At 45.9% G+C, this 21,206-nt stretch overlaps 1 protein-coding gene and 1 non-coding gene across 2 annotated transcripts in view; both read right to left on the reverse strand.

The window, feature by feature from the left end:
• The window catches only part of VWC2L (von Willebrand factor C domain containing 2 like), a 490,745-nt gene that overhangs the window by 377,230 nt on the left and 92,309 nt on the right, over positions 1-21,206 (reverse strand). The window lies entirely within an intron of this gene.
• On the reverse strand, positions 8,386-8,512 carry LOC115094771. The gene has a single exon (XR_003857624.1). It is a non-coding gene; the product is annotated as a U6atac minor spliceosomal RNA (small nuclear RNA).

A 21,206-nucleotide genomic window follows, 5' to 3' on the forward strand; every position in this document is an offset into this window, starting at 1 on the left:
ATTTCTATGTTTCTCAGTTGATGACTTAGTAGGGAATGGTCAACTGTGTCGCAGGCTGCTGTGAAATCAATTAGTACCAAGATATAGGATTCATTGTTGGCAAACACAGGAACAAGAGGACACTGGAATGGAAGGATGCAGGAACAAGGCTGGAAAGAAGGATCCTGGAAGGAAACTGGAACAAGACTGGAACAAGGCTCAAATGCAGTGACAATCTAGCACAAGACTAACCCGATTGCCAAGGCAAGGAAGTGCAGGCAGGGACTTCCTTATATCAGGCAATCAAGCATGGCGCGCCGCAGAGCTAAGACCTGCCCCTGGCCTTACAAGAGGCTGGGCGGTCCGCGAGCGCACGCGTAGGGGCGTGGCCAATGCCATGGAAGGTGCCGAACTCCGACGTGAAGCCTGCTGCGCAGTGGAAGGCCCGGAAACCGCTGTTGCGGAACGCCGAGGCCTGGAAGAGCTCGCAGCTGCCGCTAGGGAGGCTGAGCCGGGACCTGCCGTGGAACCAGAGAGGTGAGCAGGTCCGTGCGTGGGCCGGACGCAGACGGGGTGCGCAACAGATGGGTCCTTGATTATGTTTTTAACAGTTTCAAAGAGTAATTTGGAATTAAATATTACACCATGAATCTATTTTGCATAGTAGTCTTTTTTTGCTTTATTTATTTGCTCACAGATTTTGTTAATAGCGATTTGTATTTTTCTAGGGATTCCTCCATTGCTTTTCAGATTTTCTCAGGGTCTTTTTTAGTGTGTCTTAATTATTCACTATACTAAAGTTTCTTTTCTTTAGCTGTATTATCTTCATTCTGGAACCTTTTTTTTTCGGGATTGGGCTTAGGGTATCATCTACTTCATTGATGATTTTATTCCAGGCATCAAAAGTTGAGGAGGCATTATCGTGATCAAAATCAGTTATTTTATTTTTAATTGTTTTTTCAAGTAATTTTGGTTCTATCTTTTTTCTGTAGGTGAAAGTTTGATTAATATTTGAGATTGTTTGCTGTGTGTTGAGGAGGGTTATTTATGCTTTTATTAGTTGGTGATCAAAGTAATATGTTATATGAGGAGTTGATTATGCAGTTATTCTGATTGGCGAAAATTAAGTCAAGGATGTGTCCTGCTTTATGAGTGGGGTGTTTTACAAACTGTGACAAACCCATTGCCTCCATAGTATCTAGAAAGATTTCACAGGTTGTGGATTTAGGTATGCTGTCTACATGCAGGCTAAAGTCCCCAGTGATTAGGGTTGACTCGGGGGCAGGAAACACTTTAGTGAAAATTTTGATTAGTGGTGAGCAGTCTTTTTGGAGTGTTCTAGGTGACAATAGACCAAACCAATGTGTGTTGATTTTAGTATTGCCACTTCATGGGGAGGGTTAATTTCAACTTCAGAGGGTTTAAGTTTGAGTTCTTTTTTACAGATTATTAATAGATCCCCACCTTTATGTTTGTGTCTGGGAAAGTGAAAGATATCATAGTTGGGGTTATCAATTCGATTTAAGGGAACATTATCATTGTCTTTCAGCCATGTTTTGGTAATGCAGAAGATAGCGAGATTTAGTTCTTCTAGCAGATCATTTATCAGTGGGATTTTCTTTGACAGTGATTGAACATTTAGTGAAAATAGAGAGAGTATATTAGGCAGGAGGAGATTACAGGAGAATTGTTATTTATCTTGGGATAGATCAGGTTTTCACTCTTTCTTTTTTTGAGTTTTGTGGCTCTGAAAATCTTCATGGCCTTCTCGACCTGAAATGATTTCAGTGATATGTGCTGGCTCCATTACATGATCAGATTGGTGAGGGTTGTGTTCCAAATTTATTTATTTCAGGTGTCACTTCAGGCATGCACAAAGGGGCACACAAAGAGACAAGCTCCTTTGTTGTGCTCCTTCGTGCACACATGTCTGCCAGCAGAAGCACTTCAGGCATTGCAGCCACCCCTGAGAGGATGCCAGTGTGGGTGGTAGTGGGCGGGCTTCAGTCGGTGAGCAGACCGGGTGAGGGACCCTCCTCTTGGCGCCAGCTTTCCCCATGTACCCCTTCCTCATTCCATCAGGTGGAAGGGTCACCTTTAGTGTGCTTTTTGCACTGTCCCCTCGGTGCCAGCTGCCACATGGTCGCTGCTACCCAGTAGGCCACTCTCACCTTTCACGGCACTGCAGCCACTCCTGAGGGACACCGGTGCTGGTGGTGGTGAGCGAGCCAAAGTAGGGACTGTCCTCTTGGCACTGGCTTCCCCCTGTGCCCCTTTCTCGTTCTGTCAGGGAGGAGGGGTGCCCTCAGTGTGCTCTTTGTACTGTCCCCCTGTGCTGGTCACCGTGATCTGGCAGGCTGCTCTCACCTTTCGTGGCGTGGCAGCCGCTCCTGAGGGACACTGGTGCTGATGGTGGTGCTCAGGCTTCAGTCGATAGGTGGGCCGAGGGATGGACTGTCCTCTTGGTGCTGGCTTCCCCCTGTGCCCCTTCCTAGTTCCATCAAGAGGAAGGGGTGCCCTCAGCACACTGTTTATGCTGTATCTTCGGTGCCAGCTGCTGCGGTTGCCACGACCCAGCAGGCCGCTCTCACCTTTTGCGGTGTTGCAGTATCTCCTGAAGGGCACTGGTGGTGGTGGGCGGGCATAGTGCCTTTTAGGGATGTGCAGACAAAACGTTTATGTTCATAAGTCCATAAGTCGAAAGGGGGGGTCAATTTCGGTCAATATGGACATATGTAGAATTCCATAAGTTGAGTCTATGTCCATACGTGCACCAATTCCCTAAATAAAAATTTAAACCCCTCACCCTCCTTAATCCCCCCCCAAGACTTACCAAAACTCCCTGGTGGTCCAGTGGAGAGTCAGGACGCCATTTCTATATTCCTTTGCGAGGAGCATGTGACGTCGGCGTCACGTCGGAGTGACGCGGACGTCACGTGATTCCCCGCGCATTCGCTCCGGGACCCTCATTGGACACAACCGGAACTTTTGGCCAGCTTGGGGGGGTCAGGAGGCCCCCCCAAGCTGGCCAAAAGTTCCGGTTGTGTCCGGTTGTGTCCCGGAGCGAACGCGCGGGGAATCACGTGACGTTGGCCAGCTTGGGGGGGCCTCCTGACCCCCCCAAGCTGGCCAAAAGTTCCGGTTGTGTCCAACGAGGGTCCCGGAGCGAACGCGCGGGGAATCACGTGACGTCCGCGTCACTCCGACGTGACGCCGACGTCACGTGCTCCTCGCAAAGGAATATAGAAATGGCGTCCTGACTCTCCACTGGACCACCAGGGAGTTTTGGTAAGTCTTGGGGGGGGGGGGGTTAAGGAGGGTGAGGGGTTTAAATTTTTATTTAGGATCAACAATCGCGATTTCCAATGTATTCAACATAGCTATGTTGAATAAGTTGGAAATCCGATCGTTTTCGCCTCATCACTTTTTTAAGTTAAAAAAAAAAGAAATTACGTTGCGTTTTACATATGCGTTGAAAACGAATGCACACCCCTAGTGCCTTTCTTCTGGATTCTACTAGATAGTGGTAGGGGTCACACGTAGTAATAATCAGTCTTCTCTGTCTAAATGTTTTTATGTGAATGCTATGGTTACCTATATTTCTCCAGTATATCCACCAGGGTTGTCGCCATGAGGTGGGAAGTGACCCTCCAAAACAATGACTTTCCAACCCTTAGCCACCACCTCTAACCTAGTCTGACTGCTGCTTTAAACTTTGGGTGCGAGTACTTACTCCCATCTTCTTCCTGCTGGCAATTCCTGCTGCCAATTGATTGCTACAGAGCATGTCTAACGTAACCAAATATAACTTATCCAGCTAAATAGAGACTTAGGGGTCATCCTTAAATGATGTTACACTATTTTGGTATGAAATCAACACCCACCTCCCACTAGTTACACTTTGTCACAAATCTCCAAAACCCCATTCAATTATAACATCACAAACTTAGAACCCCCCCTTATATTAAGCTGCAAACAATTATCAGTCCATGTTTTACTCAAGCAAAATAGCATTAGTACTGTGCATAGTTCTGGCATTCATCATGTACTGCAGTCAATTTGTATTATAATTAAAGCTGTTTAATGTTGCAAAATCAAATAATTAAGACGCTGAACTGTTTTGTTGCAAGAACTATTCATCCTGCCATGGCGACAAAAAGTGATTTGCCAGAAGCAGGCAGCCCAGACCCCTTTGGTTCTGTCTTGCCCCCCACCCAGCCTAGCTGGACTCCACTGATTACAAATAAAGAAATAACAGGACACATAATTGGATGAAATGGCCAAAGCTGTTTATTAGAGTCCCTAACAGGGGAGTCTAATCTAGGCGCCCAAGTTCGGTCAATATGTCTATACATTGCTAATGGGCAGGTGCTGATAATGCTGATTTTCCGCTCAAGCGGAACCACAGCTCTCGCTCTCTGTGAGCCCCCGGACAGGCTTGGAGACTGCCAGACACAGGATGGGATCACGGCCAGGCTGCCACAAACAAGCTTCGCTGGAACCCCTCCCCACATATTCAGCTCTTGATCAGTCGAGGCCCCCAAACCCGGGGCCCGACTTTGGTCATTCATGGCAAATGAGCAGTGGCCCCTAGGCCTCTCTTGTACATAGCAGCACATCCCAGTTTCCTTTTAATGCCTTCTGTATTTACAAATGATTTCCCAGACTTCGTCACCACAGCCACAGGGGCCCAGCATGCAGGGGCATAGAAGTACCCTTCCTCACACGTGAAAGGCTCCCCTCAAACAAACAGCTACGGCTCATGCATCAGACCCGTGAATAGTCTCTGAATAGCTTGGAGGAACAGGTTGTTTCCCAAGTTCGACAAGTGTACTCCATCCGAAGCATATAAATATGCATAATGTCCTTCTACCCATTTATGTCTCAAAAGATGATGAAGCGAGGTGGCTCAAGTCTTTCCTGATTGTGCCATCAGAGTGATGCTGACACCCTTACCTAAGTCGTTGCCCCCAAAGTGTATTATGATCAAGCCAGGCGGTGTCAGGCTCGCTCTTCCCGGCTGCAGCATGGGCCCGAGCTGGTGCCAATGCATGCTTCCTTGATCCAGTCTGCTCGTGGTCCAAAAGCCGAGTGGTGGCCCCCCTTCCGGCCACCACGGAGGGATCCTGAGCAGTCTGCCATGAAGCAGGACCGTCTGAAGCCCCACACAGATTTGACCAGCCATTTATCCATCAAGGCCCAATCCCTGGACCTGACCTTAGTGCCCAATGGCCCAAGCGCTGAGGGGTGGCCCAAAGCTGCATGCCCCCCGATCAGGGTACCGTCACCTGCAAGTCCCCATGTTACCAGAGGGGTACTGGAGAGTCCGCAGACCCTCCAGAGCCCCTCACAGATGTGTCCAGCTGTTTTTACGACAAGGCCCCAAACCCCGGCCTGACGGTAACAGTAACATGGGATGGACTTAGTTTTTGGGTGCTTACCGGGTTCTTATGGCCTGGATTGGCCTCTGTTGGAGACAGGATGCTGGGCTTGATGGACCCTTGGTCTGACACAGTGTAGCATGTTCTTATGTTCTTATATTCATGGCCCAAGTGCCAAGAGGTGGCACCAAGGCTGCATGCCCCACTGATCAGGGTATCATTACCTGCAAGTCCCCATGTGACTGCCTTTACCATAGGGGTCCTGGGGAGTCCATCACGCAGCATGACCCTCCAGAGTCCCTCACAGACGTGTCCGGCCATTTATCAGTCAAGGCCCAATTCCCAGGCCTGACAGTAGTGCCCATGACCCATGGGCCGAGGACTAATGACAAGCTGCACCCGATGGGTCCTAGGTGGTACACCATGCAGCAGAACCCTCCTGTGCCTGCCTACCATTCGAGATGCTGACGCCCTCCTCACCTCAAGCCACACAGCTATAATGCGTCCCTCAAAGGCTGAGTAACTCACTGACATGAGGACTGCAAGCACGGAGACCACCAGGATGATCATAGCTTGCGAAGCAACCTGTGAAAAAAAAAAAACATAGCTCGCACTCACCCGTTGCTGCCCTGGGCAGAACACTCTGTTTCCTGCTTCGAGTGGCAGGTGTGAACGTATTTCTGCCATTTAGCATGTACTATGCATGCCCTTTGGAACCCAGTATTGCAATGTAGCAAGCCCTCCAGTTCAGATAAGATCACAGACAACTAGGTACCAACTGGATATCTCTCCAATGCTCAGCTCCACTTGTGTAGTGAGCATTCCGTATTCTCACCATACATTCCAGGAACATGTCTCACTTACACCACAATGTTCATACTCCATCGCAACTCCGATGCTCAGGCTCCCGGAAGACTGCTTGTTCCCTGACTGGACCACCATTGCATTGCTGCATACAGACTAAAGTGGGAAGATAGCTGTGAAGTTCTGGGTTGAACAACCTCTGTCTGCAGTCCAGTGGCCTGGCGCACCAAGTTTCCTTGACATAACACCAACCGCTGGCTCGTGACGCGCTTGAGTATACCTGGCTAATATAGATGCTGACCGGTCTAGGGTAGGGCCTTAGACCATGTCTTCACTAATTGACCTGCTGTTGGACTCACTCTTCCCAACTGCATTAAGGGCCAGAGGTTCTGACATTGCATACCTCCTTGAATGAGGCATTTGATAGTCCAGCCCAAATTTCCCACACTTGGTCATTTTCCAGGTGTACGTGCTGGGTGAGAGGCCAACTATCCATGATGAAAGACATCGAACGACAGCAATGAGAAGGAAGGAGCACTTAAAAGTTAGCATGCTCCCAACAATGCAATCCGACATCATGTCTAATATATTATGCGTAAGCACCCGGCATCATCGACCCATCTGTTGTATAACAGCATGTGGGAGACCAAGGGATAGGCTCCAATGCAGAAGGAGTGAGCGCCACTACATTTGTTATGAAACCCTTCTTCCATGATGGTTCTCTTGAGAACTGCCGAAAACTGGTAACTGCTGAATGGGGATCTATTGTGGTGAGGCAAAACAAACCAACCCCTTTTGTGCGTAGGGCTGGGTCCTTTGTTTGGTCTTAGGCTAGAGTGTTAATATTAGGTATAAGGTGATCCTACATTAAGCCACATAGCTGTGATGCATTACGCTATGGCACTGTAAACTCGCTACTATTGCAGCGCAAATGCAACCCGTAAGAGCATCGTCTCGAGCTCACCTATTGCAAATAGGGCAAGACACGCTAAAGCCATAAAGCCTCTTTATCCATCAATAACAATTACTACTAGAGATTATTCCCCTGTTCATATTCTCTTCCCTCTGTTCTTATTCCCATCCTCCTGTTTTATCGCATTTTCTTGCTGTTATTATAGTACAATCAGTTGATTTCTACCAATGTTGTTATAGTATAGTATAATTAGTTCTTTACTACCAATGTTCTTCCTATCATCCCTCCTGCCCCTTTCTTTAGCCTATTTAAGTTGTTCATTACATTTTAAGCTGTTCATTATTCAGTTCAGAGTTTGATATAAAGCCTGTTTGCTAAATTTACAGTTTTATGTAAACCGATGTGATGTCCCTCTACTAATGTCGGTATATAAAAATTTTCAAATAAACAAATAAATAAATAAATGAAGGTCATAGATGTCGAGGTGGGGGGAGGGGGGCTCCCTGGCCCACCTACCATAACCCTGGTGAGGTACTGCCCAGCCGGCCAGTTTCAAGGAAATTTGAAACACGAACAGACATACAACCATACAACATGTCCATACGAGCACTTTGATCCTGCAATTTAACGCAGACAGCATTAAATATATTCTGAAGTGCTCTATCTTGCGTAAACCACATCACGCCAATGATAACCAAACATTGAATTTGTAGTTGCAAACAAGAAGGGTAGGGAAGATACGATTTTCCTAAGTGCATGATTTTTTCTTCACTTGAAAATATTAAATTACATATCAGTCAACTTTCTACAGCTATCTCAGCTCCCCCTCACCTCAGAGAAAGTTCTGCAGCATTTCCCATTCATGGCTAAGTAATGTTCTAGCATAAGTTTCCATCTGCTGTACACCAACACCTAATATGGCACTGACTTAGGAGGGAACTGATTTGTATTCCTAGGCATGTTCATTTTCCACAGCCAACAACGATATTCTGGGAGTAGAATGTCACTTCCCCCTTACAAATACTAATCCATGCAGCCCGCACTTTTTGAAAGCCAGGGCAGCTAGGCATAAACAAACCATGTCCCTGGGCAATCCCTGTAGGTAATCAAAATGTCCTCTATAATCTGGTGACCCGTCCAGTGGTTGGCAGCGAGACATGCCTTTGCTTTGTTGTAGTTGTGAATGCAGGCTCTCCATGTGGATGGGGCCATGTGGGTCAAACGTCTCGCTCCTCCTACTCTAACCCAGGGAAAAGAATGCTAAACTGTACCCTGTAATGCCAAATGCATATGAACAACAACATCTGTGTCAAAACTTGGTTAGATGCCACGAAGTAAGTGGAATGCCTTAACCATATGCGTATTGTAAAGGTCATGAGGACCTCTTCCACCCTTATCAAGGGGAGTGCTAGCCTTCTTTCCTTTCATACAACACATTAGCAGATACTATACATCTATATATGGAACTGCTTGCAGATGCACGCAAACACACTTCTATTGCTGCTGCACCACTTGAAATCTATATATCCACTGTTTCTTAAGCTTGAAATAAAATATTACACTAGTTGTGATTCTACAGCAGGTCAATAGAGCTACATCAATATGCACCCAGCTTTCTCTAAATCATCACCCTTCCATGGCAATGTGATCTTAAGTCAAGACCCCTAAACTCAAGACCCCTAAACTCTGTATCGCTCCATGGTGAGACCGCACCTTGAATACTGTGTACAATTCTGGTCGCCATATCTCAAAAAAGATATAGTTGCGATGGAGAAGGTACAGAGAAGGGCAACCTAAATGATAAAGGGGATGGAACAGCTCCCCTATTAGGAAAGGCTGAAGAGGTTAGGCCTGTTCAGCTTGGAGATGAGACGGCTGAGGGGGGATATGATAGAGGTCTTTAAGATCATGAGAGGTCTTGAATGAGTAGATGTGAATCGGTTATTTACACTTTCGTATAATAGAAGGACTAGGGGGAATTCCATGAAGTTAGCAAGCAGCACATTTAAGACTAATTGGAGAAAATTCTTTTTCACTCAATGCACAATTAGGCTCTGGAATTTGTTGCCAGAGGATGTGGTTAGTGCAGTTAGTTTAGCTGGGTTCAAAAAAGGTTTGGTTAAGTTCTTGGAGGAGAAGTCCATTAATGGCTATTAATCAAGTTTACTTAGGGAATAGCCACTGCTATTAATTGTATCAGTAGCATGGGATCTTCTTGGTGTTTGGGTAATTGCCAGGTTCTTGTGGCCTAGTTTGGCCTCTGTTGGAAACAGGATGCTGGGCTCAATGGACTCTTGGTCTGACCCAGCATGGCAATTTCTTAAGTTAACTGCAGATCTGAAATGATATAAAGCAACATTCACTCACTTTCAAATTGCAGCCTTTTAGCTTTAAAATGTTACCGTTGTGCCAAACAGAGACTGTCTGACAATACAAAATGTAGGAAGCACATAGAGTAAACTAAGGGCAAGCAATTCCGCTCTTCCCTGCCCTAGAAATCAAGTCAGAATCTAGGTTTCCACCTAATTTTCAATTGACAAACTACCTACTGGAGGCGATAGTGACCCTATTAATTCTGTTTAATGGAATGTCATATACATTGCTTTGTGCCAAACGCAGCATTGGTGACCCCTACAGAGAAGGAATACATCCCAGAGCCTCACCTACACCACTCCCGATGAGTTGAGGAGGGCAGGGAATGCCCGCCATCTTTCCCATGCTGAAAAGGCGTTGGGGGGGAGGGGGTTGGTGTGACCTGGTCAGGAAGCAATTCTACCCACTCAGATGCCAACAATGCCAAATAAGCTGAGGGTATGGATTGAGAGAAACAGCTGCATTGCTAGGCATGAGCTCCTGTTGTCTAAGCTCCAAAGAACTGGGTCACCAGTGACAGCCACAGATTCTTTGTAGTGAGGGTTGCGGAGCTGAGAGCTGAGGTTCAGCCTGTGAAAACAGGAGCCGATGCAAGGGTCGCTACGGCGGTGACAGATGCTGCCATCTAAGCTGCTCGTAAATATACGTGCCCATGGGGGGGGGGGGGGGGGGGGAATCGAGGAAATCTCAGGACGACAAACACATGAGGGGGGGCTGCAAGGAAATCTCTGATGGAGGCCGAGTGGGGGAATCCCTGAACAGGAGAGGAGCTAACCAAGGGGAAAGTGAACCGGCCGGGCCACCTGTTACGGTAAGAGTGCAGGGTAACTGCAATGCAGCTTACCTTGCCCCATGGCCAGCAGAAAGGAAGCAATAGTGAGTCACCTGATTTACTCCCTTTTGTCTCCCTGATTCACTCCCTTTTGTCTCCCTTAGCTGTTCAGTATACCCCTGCAGACCCCCCAGCCACTCTCAGTGGTCTAATAATTTTGGTTGAAACTGCCTGATGTTTGTGCATTGCTGAGTGGCTTTGCAGCATCACCAGAGAAGCAAAATATTGATGACATATCTTACATATCCTATCATTCAATACTGACTAGACTGAAGGATAGTACAGGTCATATAGAATTCAATGGAATGTAGTTAGGGGCCCTCCAAAATTGGTGAGGGGGAGCAGGCACCGGAGACCCTCACTACGCCACTGCTGCCATGATAGCAAAGTAATCTTATAATTTTGACTTTGTCACATCACGATATGATCAATCCCCTGTACCTCGTCATCACAAAAGTAGTAACACCCTCCCCCCGGAGGCATGACATCATTTATGGATGGCCCCCTATACACAAATATCCATCAGCATAGATGTGCTGCTGAATATCCTATTTAAGTTAACAAGATTTAACCGGTTAACTAAATAAATGTTAAATTCTGAATATTGGACGCTTAATCTTTATAAAAAAAAGTACTCTGAACATCCCATTAGAGGAAGAGCTACCCCAAAGTGTCCTCCCACTATCATCCTTTGCCCAGGCTTGCTCTTTCCACAACCATTTTTGCTCTTTTAAACTTTAAAACACTGTAAAGCATAATTCTATTTAAATATCTAGTCCCATCAAAATATAGAACCAGTGCACATTTAATGGCACCTGTGCCACATTAGCTTAGAATCTTCCTCAATCAGATATAAGCCTAAAGTTGGCTGTGGAATCCTGTTCACATAGTCACTCTTTGCTCCTCTTCTTCTTTGAGTAGTTTGCTATACAGTATATTTTGCTTTTCTGAAATGTGAATGCATGCTATCCTAGTAAGGCTGGAATGGAGAATGAAGCAGTTCAGTTGTTCAAAACAAAGAAAAGTTGTTTGTGAAATAAATGGTTCCTATTGATACTTAGTGCTGTTCACAGAGAAGCGAGGAAAAGCCGATGTGTGAAATTGGACTGACAATGTATTTTAGTTCTTTGTACATACATGCAACACGTCCTTAGCTCCAGTATATCTTTCTTTGTGACTTCCTTTAACTATAAATATTATTACTGAGGGCAATTTTCAAAACCATTTTCTCAGATAACTTGGTTGTCTGAAAAATGCCCAGCCTTTACCCAAAATCAAAAGTACGCAAGGGAATCAGTAACACATATATTTTTAGCTGGGTAAAAAGGCAGTTCCGGGGGCATATTTAGGTTGAGGAAGGGAAATAATGTGCATAGACTACATTTTCAGAATCTACATGCAATATTTTCAAGGGAAAAAAAATATCCATTAGTGATGTTCATTTGTTACCGTTCAAAAGGAATAAATTGAATTTTAAAAAACTGCCAAAAATAAAGCGGCAAAACGAATGAATGAAACATAATGGGGCTGATTTTAAATATTAAGCACGCGGGGTACATTTGTGCATGCTATCTGGCGCGCACCAATGTACACCCGATTTTATAACATGCGCATACTGCCGCGCGCATGTTATAAAATCCAGGTTCGGCACGCACAAGGGGGTGCACACATGTGCACCTTGCGCACGCTGAGCCTGAGGGGAGCCCCAATGGCTTTCCCCGTTTCGTCCAAGGCCGCGCCGAAATCTACCCGAGCGGCCTTGGAGGGAACTTTGTTTTCGGCCCCCCCCCACCTTCCCCTCCCTTCCCTTCCCCTATCTAACCCACCCACCAGCCCTAACTAAATCTCCCCCACCTTTGTTTCAAAAGTTACGCCTGCCTAAGGCAGGCGTAACTTGCGAGCGCCAGGCGGCTGCCGGCGCACAAACCTCCGGCATGGCTCCAGCCCCGCCCCTGGATCGCCACCACGCCCCTGGCCCTGCCCCCGGCCCGCCCATTTTTGAAAGCCCCGGGACATATACGCGTCCCGGGGCTTGCGCGCACCGCCGAGCCTATGCAAAATAGGCTCAGCGCGCACAGGGGCAGGTTTTCAGGAGTTATGCGCGTAACCCTTTGAAAATCTACCCCAATGTGTTTCTGTATGCAGATCCCTAGTACCTGAAGAAAATCAGGCATTTAACTCTGTGAGTACTTTTTACCAAGGACATTTTTTAAGGGAAAGATGCTTGTATGTTTTCAAAGGAAAGTATTCTAGCTGCGTCACCTAGAGGGATGCTGGTTGCAGCAGCTGAGTACCAGGCAGGAGGAGGCAGACGTAGGTTTCTGACATGCCCATCAGGGAGATGTCAACATACTCTATCTAATTTACTAGGGATGTGTAGGAGAAAACCAATTGTTTTTGTTTTCAATTTGTTTTCAGGAGAACATAAGAACATAAGAAATTGCCATACTGGATCAGACCAAATGTCCATCAAGCCCAGCATCCTGTTTCCAACAGTGGCCAATCCAAGCTACAAGTACCTGGCAAGTACCCAAACACTAAATAGATCCCATGCTACTGATGCTAGTAATAGCAGTGGCTATTCTCTAAAGCAACTTGAATAACAGCAGTTAATGGACTTCTCCTCCATGAACTTATCCAAACCTTTTTTAAACACAGCTACACAAACTGCACTAACCACATCCTCTGGCAACAAATTCCAGAGCATTGAGTGGAAAATATTTTTCTCCGATTAGTTTTAAATGTGCTACTTACTAACTTCATGGAGTGCACCCTAGTCCTTCTATTATCCAAAAGAGTAAATAACTGATTCACATTTACCCGTTCTTGACCTTTCATGATTTTAAAGATCTCTATCATATCCCTCCTCAGCCGCCTCTTCTCCAAACTGAACAGCCCTAATCTTTTTAGCCTTTCCTCATAGGGGAGCTGTTCCATCCCCTATAACATTTTGATCACTCTTCCCTACCTTCTCCATTGCAACTATATCTTTTTTGAGATGCGGCAACCAGAATTGTACACAGTACTCAAGGTGCGGTCTCACCATGGAGAGATACAGAGGCATTCTGACATTTTCTGTTTTATTCACCATTCCCTTCCTAATAATTCCTAACATTCTTTTTCCTTTTTTGACTGCTACAGCACACTGAACTGACAATTTCAATGTATTATCCACTATAATGCCTCGATCTTTTTCCTGGGTGGTAGCTTCTAATATGGAACCTAACATCATGTAACTACAGCATGGATTATGTTTCACTATATGCATCATCTTGCACTTGTCCACATTAAATTTTATCTACCATTTGGATGCCCAATCTTCCAGTCTCACAAGGTCTTCCTGCAATTTATCACATTCCGTTTGTGCTTTAACTATTCTGAAGAATTTTGTATCATCTCCAAATTTGATTACCTCACTCGTCATATTCATTTCCATATCATTTATAAATAATTTGAAAAGCAGCGGTTTATGTACAGATCTCTGGGGCACGCCACTGTTTTCTCTTTTCCACTGAGAAAATTGACCATTTAATCCTACACTCTGTTTCCTGTCTTTCAACCAGTTTGTAATCCACGAAAGGACACCACCTCCTATCCAATGACTTTTTAGTTTCCTTAGAAGCCTCTCATGAGGGACTTTGTAAAATGCCTTCTGAAAATCCATATACACTACGGGGCGGATTTTCAGAGCCCTGCTCGCGTAAATCCGCCCAAAACCGGGCGGATTTACGCGAGCAGGGCCCTGCGCGCCGGGAAGCCTATTTTACATAGGCCTACCGGCGCGCGCAGAGCCCCGGGACTCGCGTAAGTCCCGGGGTTTTCGGAGGGGGGCGTGTCGGGGGCGTGTCGGGGGGCGGGCCCGGTCGTCGCAGCGTTTCGGGGGCGTGTCGGCAGCGTTTTGGGGGCGGGTATGGGGGCGTGGCTACGGCCCGGGGCGGTCCGGGGGCGTGGCCGCGCCCTCCGTACCCGCCCCCAGGTCGCGGCCCGGCACGCAGGAGGCCCGCTGGCGCGCGGGGATTTACGTCTCCCTCCGGGAGGCGTAAATCCCCCGACAAAGGTAAGGGGGGGGGTTTAGACAGGGCCGGGCGGGTGGGTTAGGTAGGGGAAGGGAGGGGAAGGTGAGGGGAGGGCAAAGGAAAGTTCCCTCCGAGGCCGCTCCGATTTCGGAGCGACCTTGGAGGGAACGGGGTAGGCAGCGCGGCTCGGCGCGCGCTGGCTATACAAAATCAATAGCCTTGCGCGCGCCGATCCAGGGATTTTAGTGGATACGCGCGGCTCCGCGCGTATCTACTAAAATCAGGCATACTTTTGCTTGAGTCTGATGCGCAAGCAAAAGTAGGCCTATTCGCGCTTTTTGAAAATCTACCCCTATATCTACCGGTTAACTTTTATCCACATGTTTATTAACTCTTTAAAAAAATGAAGCAGATTTGTGAGGCAAGTCTTGCCTTGTGTAAATTCATGCTGTTTCATTAAACCATGTCTTTCTATATGCTCTGTGATTTTGATCTTTAGAATAGTTTCCACTATTTTGCCCGGCACTGAAGTCAGGCTCACTGGTCTATAGTTTCCTGGATCGCCCCTGGAGCCCTTTTTAAATATTGGGGTTACATTGGTCACCCTCCAATCTTCAGATGATTTTAATGATAGGTTACAAATTATAACTAATTGATTGAAATTTCATTTTTTAGTTCCTTCAGAACCCTGGGGTGCATACCATCCAGTCCAGTTGATTTGCTACACATTAGCTTGTCAATCTGGTCTACTACATCTTCCAGGTTCATAGTGATTTGGTTCAGTTCATCTGAATCATCACACTTGAAAACCATCTCTGGAACTGGTATCTCCCCAACATCCTCTTTAGTAAACACAGAAGCAAAGAATTAATTTAGTCTTTCTGCAAAGGCCTTAACTTCCCTAAGAGCCCCTTTAACCTCTTGGTCATCTCACAGTCCAACCGACTCTCTCACAGGTTTCTTGCTTCGGGTATATTTTAAAAAGTTTTTATTATGGATTTTTGCCTCTAGGGCCAAATTCATTTCAAATTCTCTCTTTGCCTGCCTTATGGACCCGGCCTCTGAGTTGGATCTCGGCTTTGGGCCTGGTTCTGGGCCTAGGCCTCAGCATCGAGATTCGGCCTTCGTTGGATACCCAACAGAGAAGGTAATTTTTTTTTTTTTAATTTTTGGGGTTGTGCTTGGGCCTAGGCTAAGGTCCCTGCTTTGGGCCTGGGCCTATGCCCAAGGTGAGGCCTCAGCTTCGGGCCTAGGCTGAGGCACCAGCATCATGCTTGGGCACAGGCCTCAGCCCCTGCTTTGGGCCTGGTCCTATATCCTAGGCGAAGCCCCTGCTTCAGGCCTAGACCTAGGCCCAAATCGGTAGTTTAAAACAAAATGAACAATTAAGATTCATTTCAGGCCCCCTGAATGAAACAAATTAGCCTTATTTTCATGTTTTGTAGTTTTATTTTAAATGAATGCACATCACAGACCCAGTGGCGTAGCCATGGCTGGGCCTGGGTGGGCCCTTGAGCAGATCCGGCACTGTCAAACATGCACAGCCAGAGGAGCAGCAGCCGAAGAGGGGAGGCAGCCCAGGAGGCTGCTGGTGGACCTTTTTCCTACCAGCAACTGAAGAGAGGAGATGGCCCGAGAGGCGTCCAGTATGAAAAAAAAAGCCTGGGAGGTCACCAGTGGATCCTGTCCCACTGGCAGTCAAAGAAAGAAGAGGTCCAAGAGGCTGCAGTGGACCCCATCCCACTGGCAGCAAAGAAGAGAATACCACCGGGAGATATCCAGTTCACCTATTTCACCAGATATGCCAGCACTACGGAATTCAAAATTCTTGCAGCTAGCGTGTGTTGTATGCTGATCTCACGATGCACGAGATCAGCATAGAGGAAGTGCTAGCTGCAAGAATATTGTATAGTTTAGAGGCCAACACACAAGGAGGAGCAGCAGAACAGGCTTCCCCTTCTACTCCCGATAGGGAGACTCCATGGGTATATGTTTGTGTGAATGGAAACCTGCCTGTGATATATGTGTTTGAATGGAAGCCTGGCTAGGTGCATGTGTGTATATTTGTATATTTTGTTTATTTATTTAGATTTATATTCTGATTTTCGCACTTTTTCTTTTCAGTGCTTCAAAGTGGATTACATTCAGGTACTGTAGGGATTTCCCTATCCCCAGAGGGCTTACAATCTAATGGGATCATTTTCTAAGCCTATCACACGCGAAAAGTCCCTTTTCACATGCGATAGCTTACCGGGGCCGGAGTTGGAGTGGCGAGGAGGCAGACGCGGCGGTATCTTCGCTGGCGGTGATAAGGTAAGTTACGTTATTGTCGCCAGTAGCGCCACCTTTCACGGTGGCACTATTGGGTGCAAAAGCCGGCAGCGATAACACCACGGTGGTGCGATTGCTGCCGGCTTTCGCAAGCCCACCCCCCTTACCGCTGGATTCACGATTCTCTGCAAGAATGGAAAATCCAGCCCTAAGTTTGTACATGAGGCAATGGAGGGTAAAGTGACTTGCCCAAGGTCACAAGGAGTGACAGCAGGACTCGAACCCTGGTCTCCTGGTTCATAGCCCACTGCTCTAACCACTAGGTTACTCCTCCACTCCTCATGTATGAATGAGAGCCTGCCATAGTGTGGATTGTAGGTATGAATGGGAGGCTGCCTGGAGGGGGAGGTGTGAATGGGAACCTGCCTTGGGAGGGGTGTTTGTGTGAATGGGAGCCTACGTGTGTGTGTGTGAATGGATGTTTGTAGTGGAGTGGGATTATAAATGGGAGGTTTCCTGAGGGGGAGGTGTGAATGAGATCCTCCCCGGGGGGGGGGGGGGGGGTATGTGTGGATGAGAGATAACATGTGGATGTGGAGAAGCTGTATGTGTGTGTGTGTTTGTGTGTGTGTGAGGGAGATAGAGCATGTGAGTGTGAAAGCCTGTATGTAAGAGAGAGCAAGAACATGTATACTTGAAAGAGAGAGCATTTGGGAGTGAGACCCTGTGTGTGTGAGGAAGCATATGTGCTTCCTCACACACACAGGGTCTCACTCCCAAATGCCCAAGTGGCAGTCTGCTTGTGAGTGTGAGACCCTATGTTTGTGTGAGCCTGCATGTGAGATGTGAGAGAGAACATGCAAGAGCCTGTGTGTTTGTGTGGGAATGTGAACCTGTATGTGAGACAGAATGTGAGATCAGAATGTGTGCTGTGAGGGGGAATGGAAGCCTGTGTGTGAAAGACAGCATGTGAGAGCAAGAACCTGTGTGTGTGTGTGGGGGAGGGGGGGAGTGGGAACCTGTAAGTGAGAGAGAGCATATGAGAGTGGGAGCCTGAGTGAGAGTGTGTGGGAGTGGAATCTTCTGTGTATGTGAGAGAGAAAACATGCAAGAATGGGAGCCTGTGTGAGAGAAAGCATGTATGTGAGAGAGCTTCTGTGTACATGTATGAAGGAGGAAGGAAAGAAGATGAGGAGAGAGAAGAAACAGAAATAATAAAAGAGATACTGAAACAGGAAGTAGGAAAAGACAGACAAGGGGAACATAGACACTGGGACCAACTGATTAGGAAATAAGATCACTCAACAAAGGTAAAAATATATATTTTGACTTTCATTGATTGAAATATGCCATCTTTGGGAATGCATTTCTTATATATTTGCATTTTGCCATTTCTTCAGTATTCCAGTGGTCACAGAGTCTGGTTTCTCAGGTTTTTCATTTCGGTTTTGTCTGCATGTTTGTTTCTAATTTGTAGTCCCCTATTTTGTATTAGGTAAGTGTCTGTCTGTATGGCACATGTGTAACAGAGGTACAGTACTTTGACTAAGGTGCAGTTTCTCTCTAGGGATTTGTAGTAGTTCTGCTTATTCTGTTTGCCCACTAGGTTGTGTATTAGTATTCTAGGGCTTAGTGTAATGTTTGCCTTTGATGCCGTTTTGTAGATAAGGTTGCTGCTGTTTGAGTCCTGAGAGTTACTGCTGTTATGGCACAGAATGGCAAGGTTCTAGGTGGCTTTCTTTTTGTAGGGATTTGTCTTACTTTACAAAATGTTTGGCATTGGAGGGAGTTTATTTTGTTGACACTGAATATATATCTATTTTTGCATGTCCTAGTCCTGTTCTGCTCCTGTTGAAAATCTTAAGTTCTTATGATGAGTATTATGATTATTGCAGTTTTATTGTAGTTTTGATATTCTCTGCATTTTTGGAAAGAGGATTCATAAAAGAATACATTGATATTTGTTTTATTACATGAATGGATCTGATCTTTCTGTTAAGTGTTCTTTGTTTACTTTTTACATGATGTGTATTTAGAAACTGCTATAAATATAAAATAAATGAATACAATTAATAAGGTACTTTTAATGCTGGTAAGTGCTTGAAATAGAATTAAAATATTTTAAAGCATCATTCATGATAACACTACGAGAAATCTATTTACAGGTGCACTCTAAGGCATTAATATTTATTAATAAAGGTACAACTAGTAGGGCCTAGATCTGTATGTCAACTGCCCACCCATGTTAACCTTGGACCCCCCAAAAAAAATTCATTTCTGGCTATGCCACTGCACAGACCTCATTATTGCACTGTCATTCAAAATACCCTGTCTTGGCCAATAGCTGGAAATATTCTGCGTGCACATAAAGCTTCTTCCTTCTAGAGGCCATAGTTGTCCATCCAGTAGTATGGTAGACACAGTGTAACAAATGGGTCATAGCCTGACATATCATGAAGCACTGCTTTAACTGCAGTTACAGGCCAACTATAGAAATAAGAAAGGTGTTAGAACCTATTCAAAATACACTTATCAGGGAATCTCTATGCTACCCTTGCAACAAGGAGTTTTTGTCCTGTGGCAGCATCAAGGCACATTCCAACACATACCACCCAGCCACTGGGGGAACCTCAGACCCATTATCACTAGCTAGGAAATATGCTGTAAAGGGAAGCTGAAAGAAGCCAAAGTTTCAGAGGAAACCTATACATGGCCATGTAATTCCTTATAGCAGATGAGTGTCTAACAGCGAGAATCACATCCCATTGCTTCCACCCCTCTCATAAATGGAATGCACTCTTACAGTTTGAATGCTGCACACATCAAACCCCAGTGCACACTAGTTGTCAGCTTGCCACATATACTTTTCTCTGTCACAGACACCACCAGTTCCAATGAGGAGGAGGAGCAGCAGCAGCAGCAGGAGGAGGATGATGTTCTGGACCTGGCATCTCCTGCTGGAGCAGATGCTGTGCCAACTGAAAGTGGCCAGCAGCCACCACCAACAAACCCTGTAGCGGAACAGCAGCCAGACCCTCCCCCTGCTGGCAAACCCAGGCTGCCGCATCAGCAGCCTACTCTTCCCATCCCCACCCCTGTAGGACCTCCATCTCTTTTTCACCGGGGACCTTAGGATGCAGGACCTCATTATGGCCAGCCATTGCTGGTAGAGGGAGGTGAACATCTCACTGGGCAGCCCCCCCCCCCCCCTTAAATCTGGCCAGCACTCCATGGCTGCAGAGGCTGGCTCTGTAGCTGGAACTGCAGCTCTAAACCCAGAGGCCCAGGCTCTTGCAGCTCAGGAGGCAGCTTTCCAGATGATGGGGGAACATATTCTCAGACCTCGGGAGGCTGGTGTATATGGTGGTGCAAAATCCCTATTAAAAGAATGCAAATAGTGTGTTTGTTTATTTATTGCAAACACACAGTGCCTGACAACTGCTTTTTGAAATATAGGGTGTGATTACTTTTATTTGGTGAAGTCAGCAAATATGTTTCTTTGGAAATCTTTCTAAATTCTGACACTGGATGAATTGAGGCCTTACTGATAACTATAGATCTCAGTCCAACAGCATTGAAAAAGCCATTTTTTAATAAGCAACATCCTTAATGAAATGTCTAATATGAGTAAAAATGTACTGGGCAAATTCTCTGTGTGACACTTACTAAATTGTTCTGGAGAACAGAGAGAATAACTTGTCTCCTTGGGGGAACAGGTGGGTAATTAAAGAGATATTTAGAAACACAGAAACATGATGGCGGAAAGAAGACCATATGGCCTACGTAGTCTGCCCATCCACTCAACTAATTTAGCTTTACAATTTCCATCACTGCTTCAGAGATCCCCTTTATTTATCCCATTCTTATACCATTTTTGTCTCCACAAAATCCATTGGGAGGTGGATCCATGCAACTACTACCCTCTCTGTAAAGAAATATTACCTAAGATTACTTCTGAGTCTACCCTCTTTCACCCTCATCCCATGACCCCTCATTTTAGAGCATTTTTTACATTGAAAAAGGCTCACCTTCTGTGCATGAAACCTTTCAGATATTTAAATATCTCTATTATATCTCCCCTTTCCTCTAGGGTATACATGTTTATATATTTAAGTCTATCTCCTTATGCTTTAGAATGAAGACCACTTTAGTAGCCACCTTCTGGATATATTCCAACCAGTTTATATCCTCTAGAAGGTATGGTCTCCAAAACTGAACACATTATTCCAAATTAGGTCTCACCAGGGACCTATACAGGGGCAATATCACCTCCCTTTTACTGTGACTAAATCTCTCCCTATGCAGCCAAGAATCTTTCTGGCTTTTGCTATTGCTTTATTCACCTGTTTGGGAACCTTAAGATCATCAGATACAATCACCTGCAGATCCCACACTTCTTTTATACTTAGAAGAATTTCATTTCCAATACTGTACCTCTCCCTTGGGATTTTACAGCTTAAATGCAATGCTCTACATTTTTTTAAAATTAAATCTTAGCTTCTAGACTCTAGACCATTCCTCGATCTTCAATAGATTCCTCCTTACGATCTTCAATAGATTCCTCCTTACGATTTCCAAACCTTCCTGGCTGTCTACCTTGTTGCAGATTTAGTATCATTGGCAAAAAGAGAAGCCTT

This window comes from Rhinatrema bivittatum, chromosome 6, assembly GCF_901001135.1.
Source record: "Rhinatrema bivittatum chromosome 6, aRhiBiv1.1, whole genome shotgun sequence".
Classification (NCBI taxonomy): Eukaryota; Metazoa; Chordata; class Amphibia; order Gymnophiona; family Rhinatrematidae; genus Rhinatrema; species Rhinatrema bivittatum.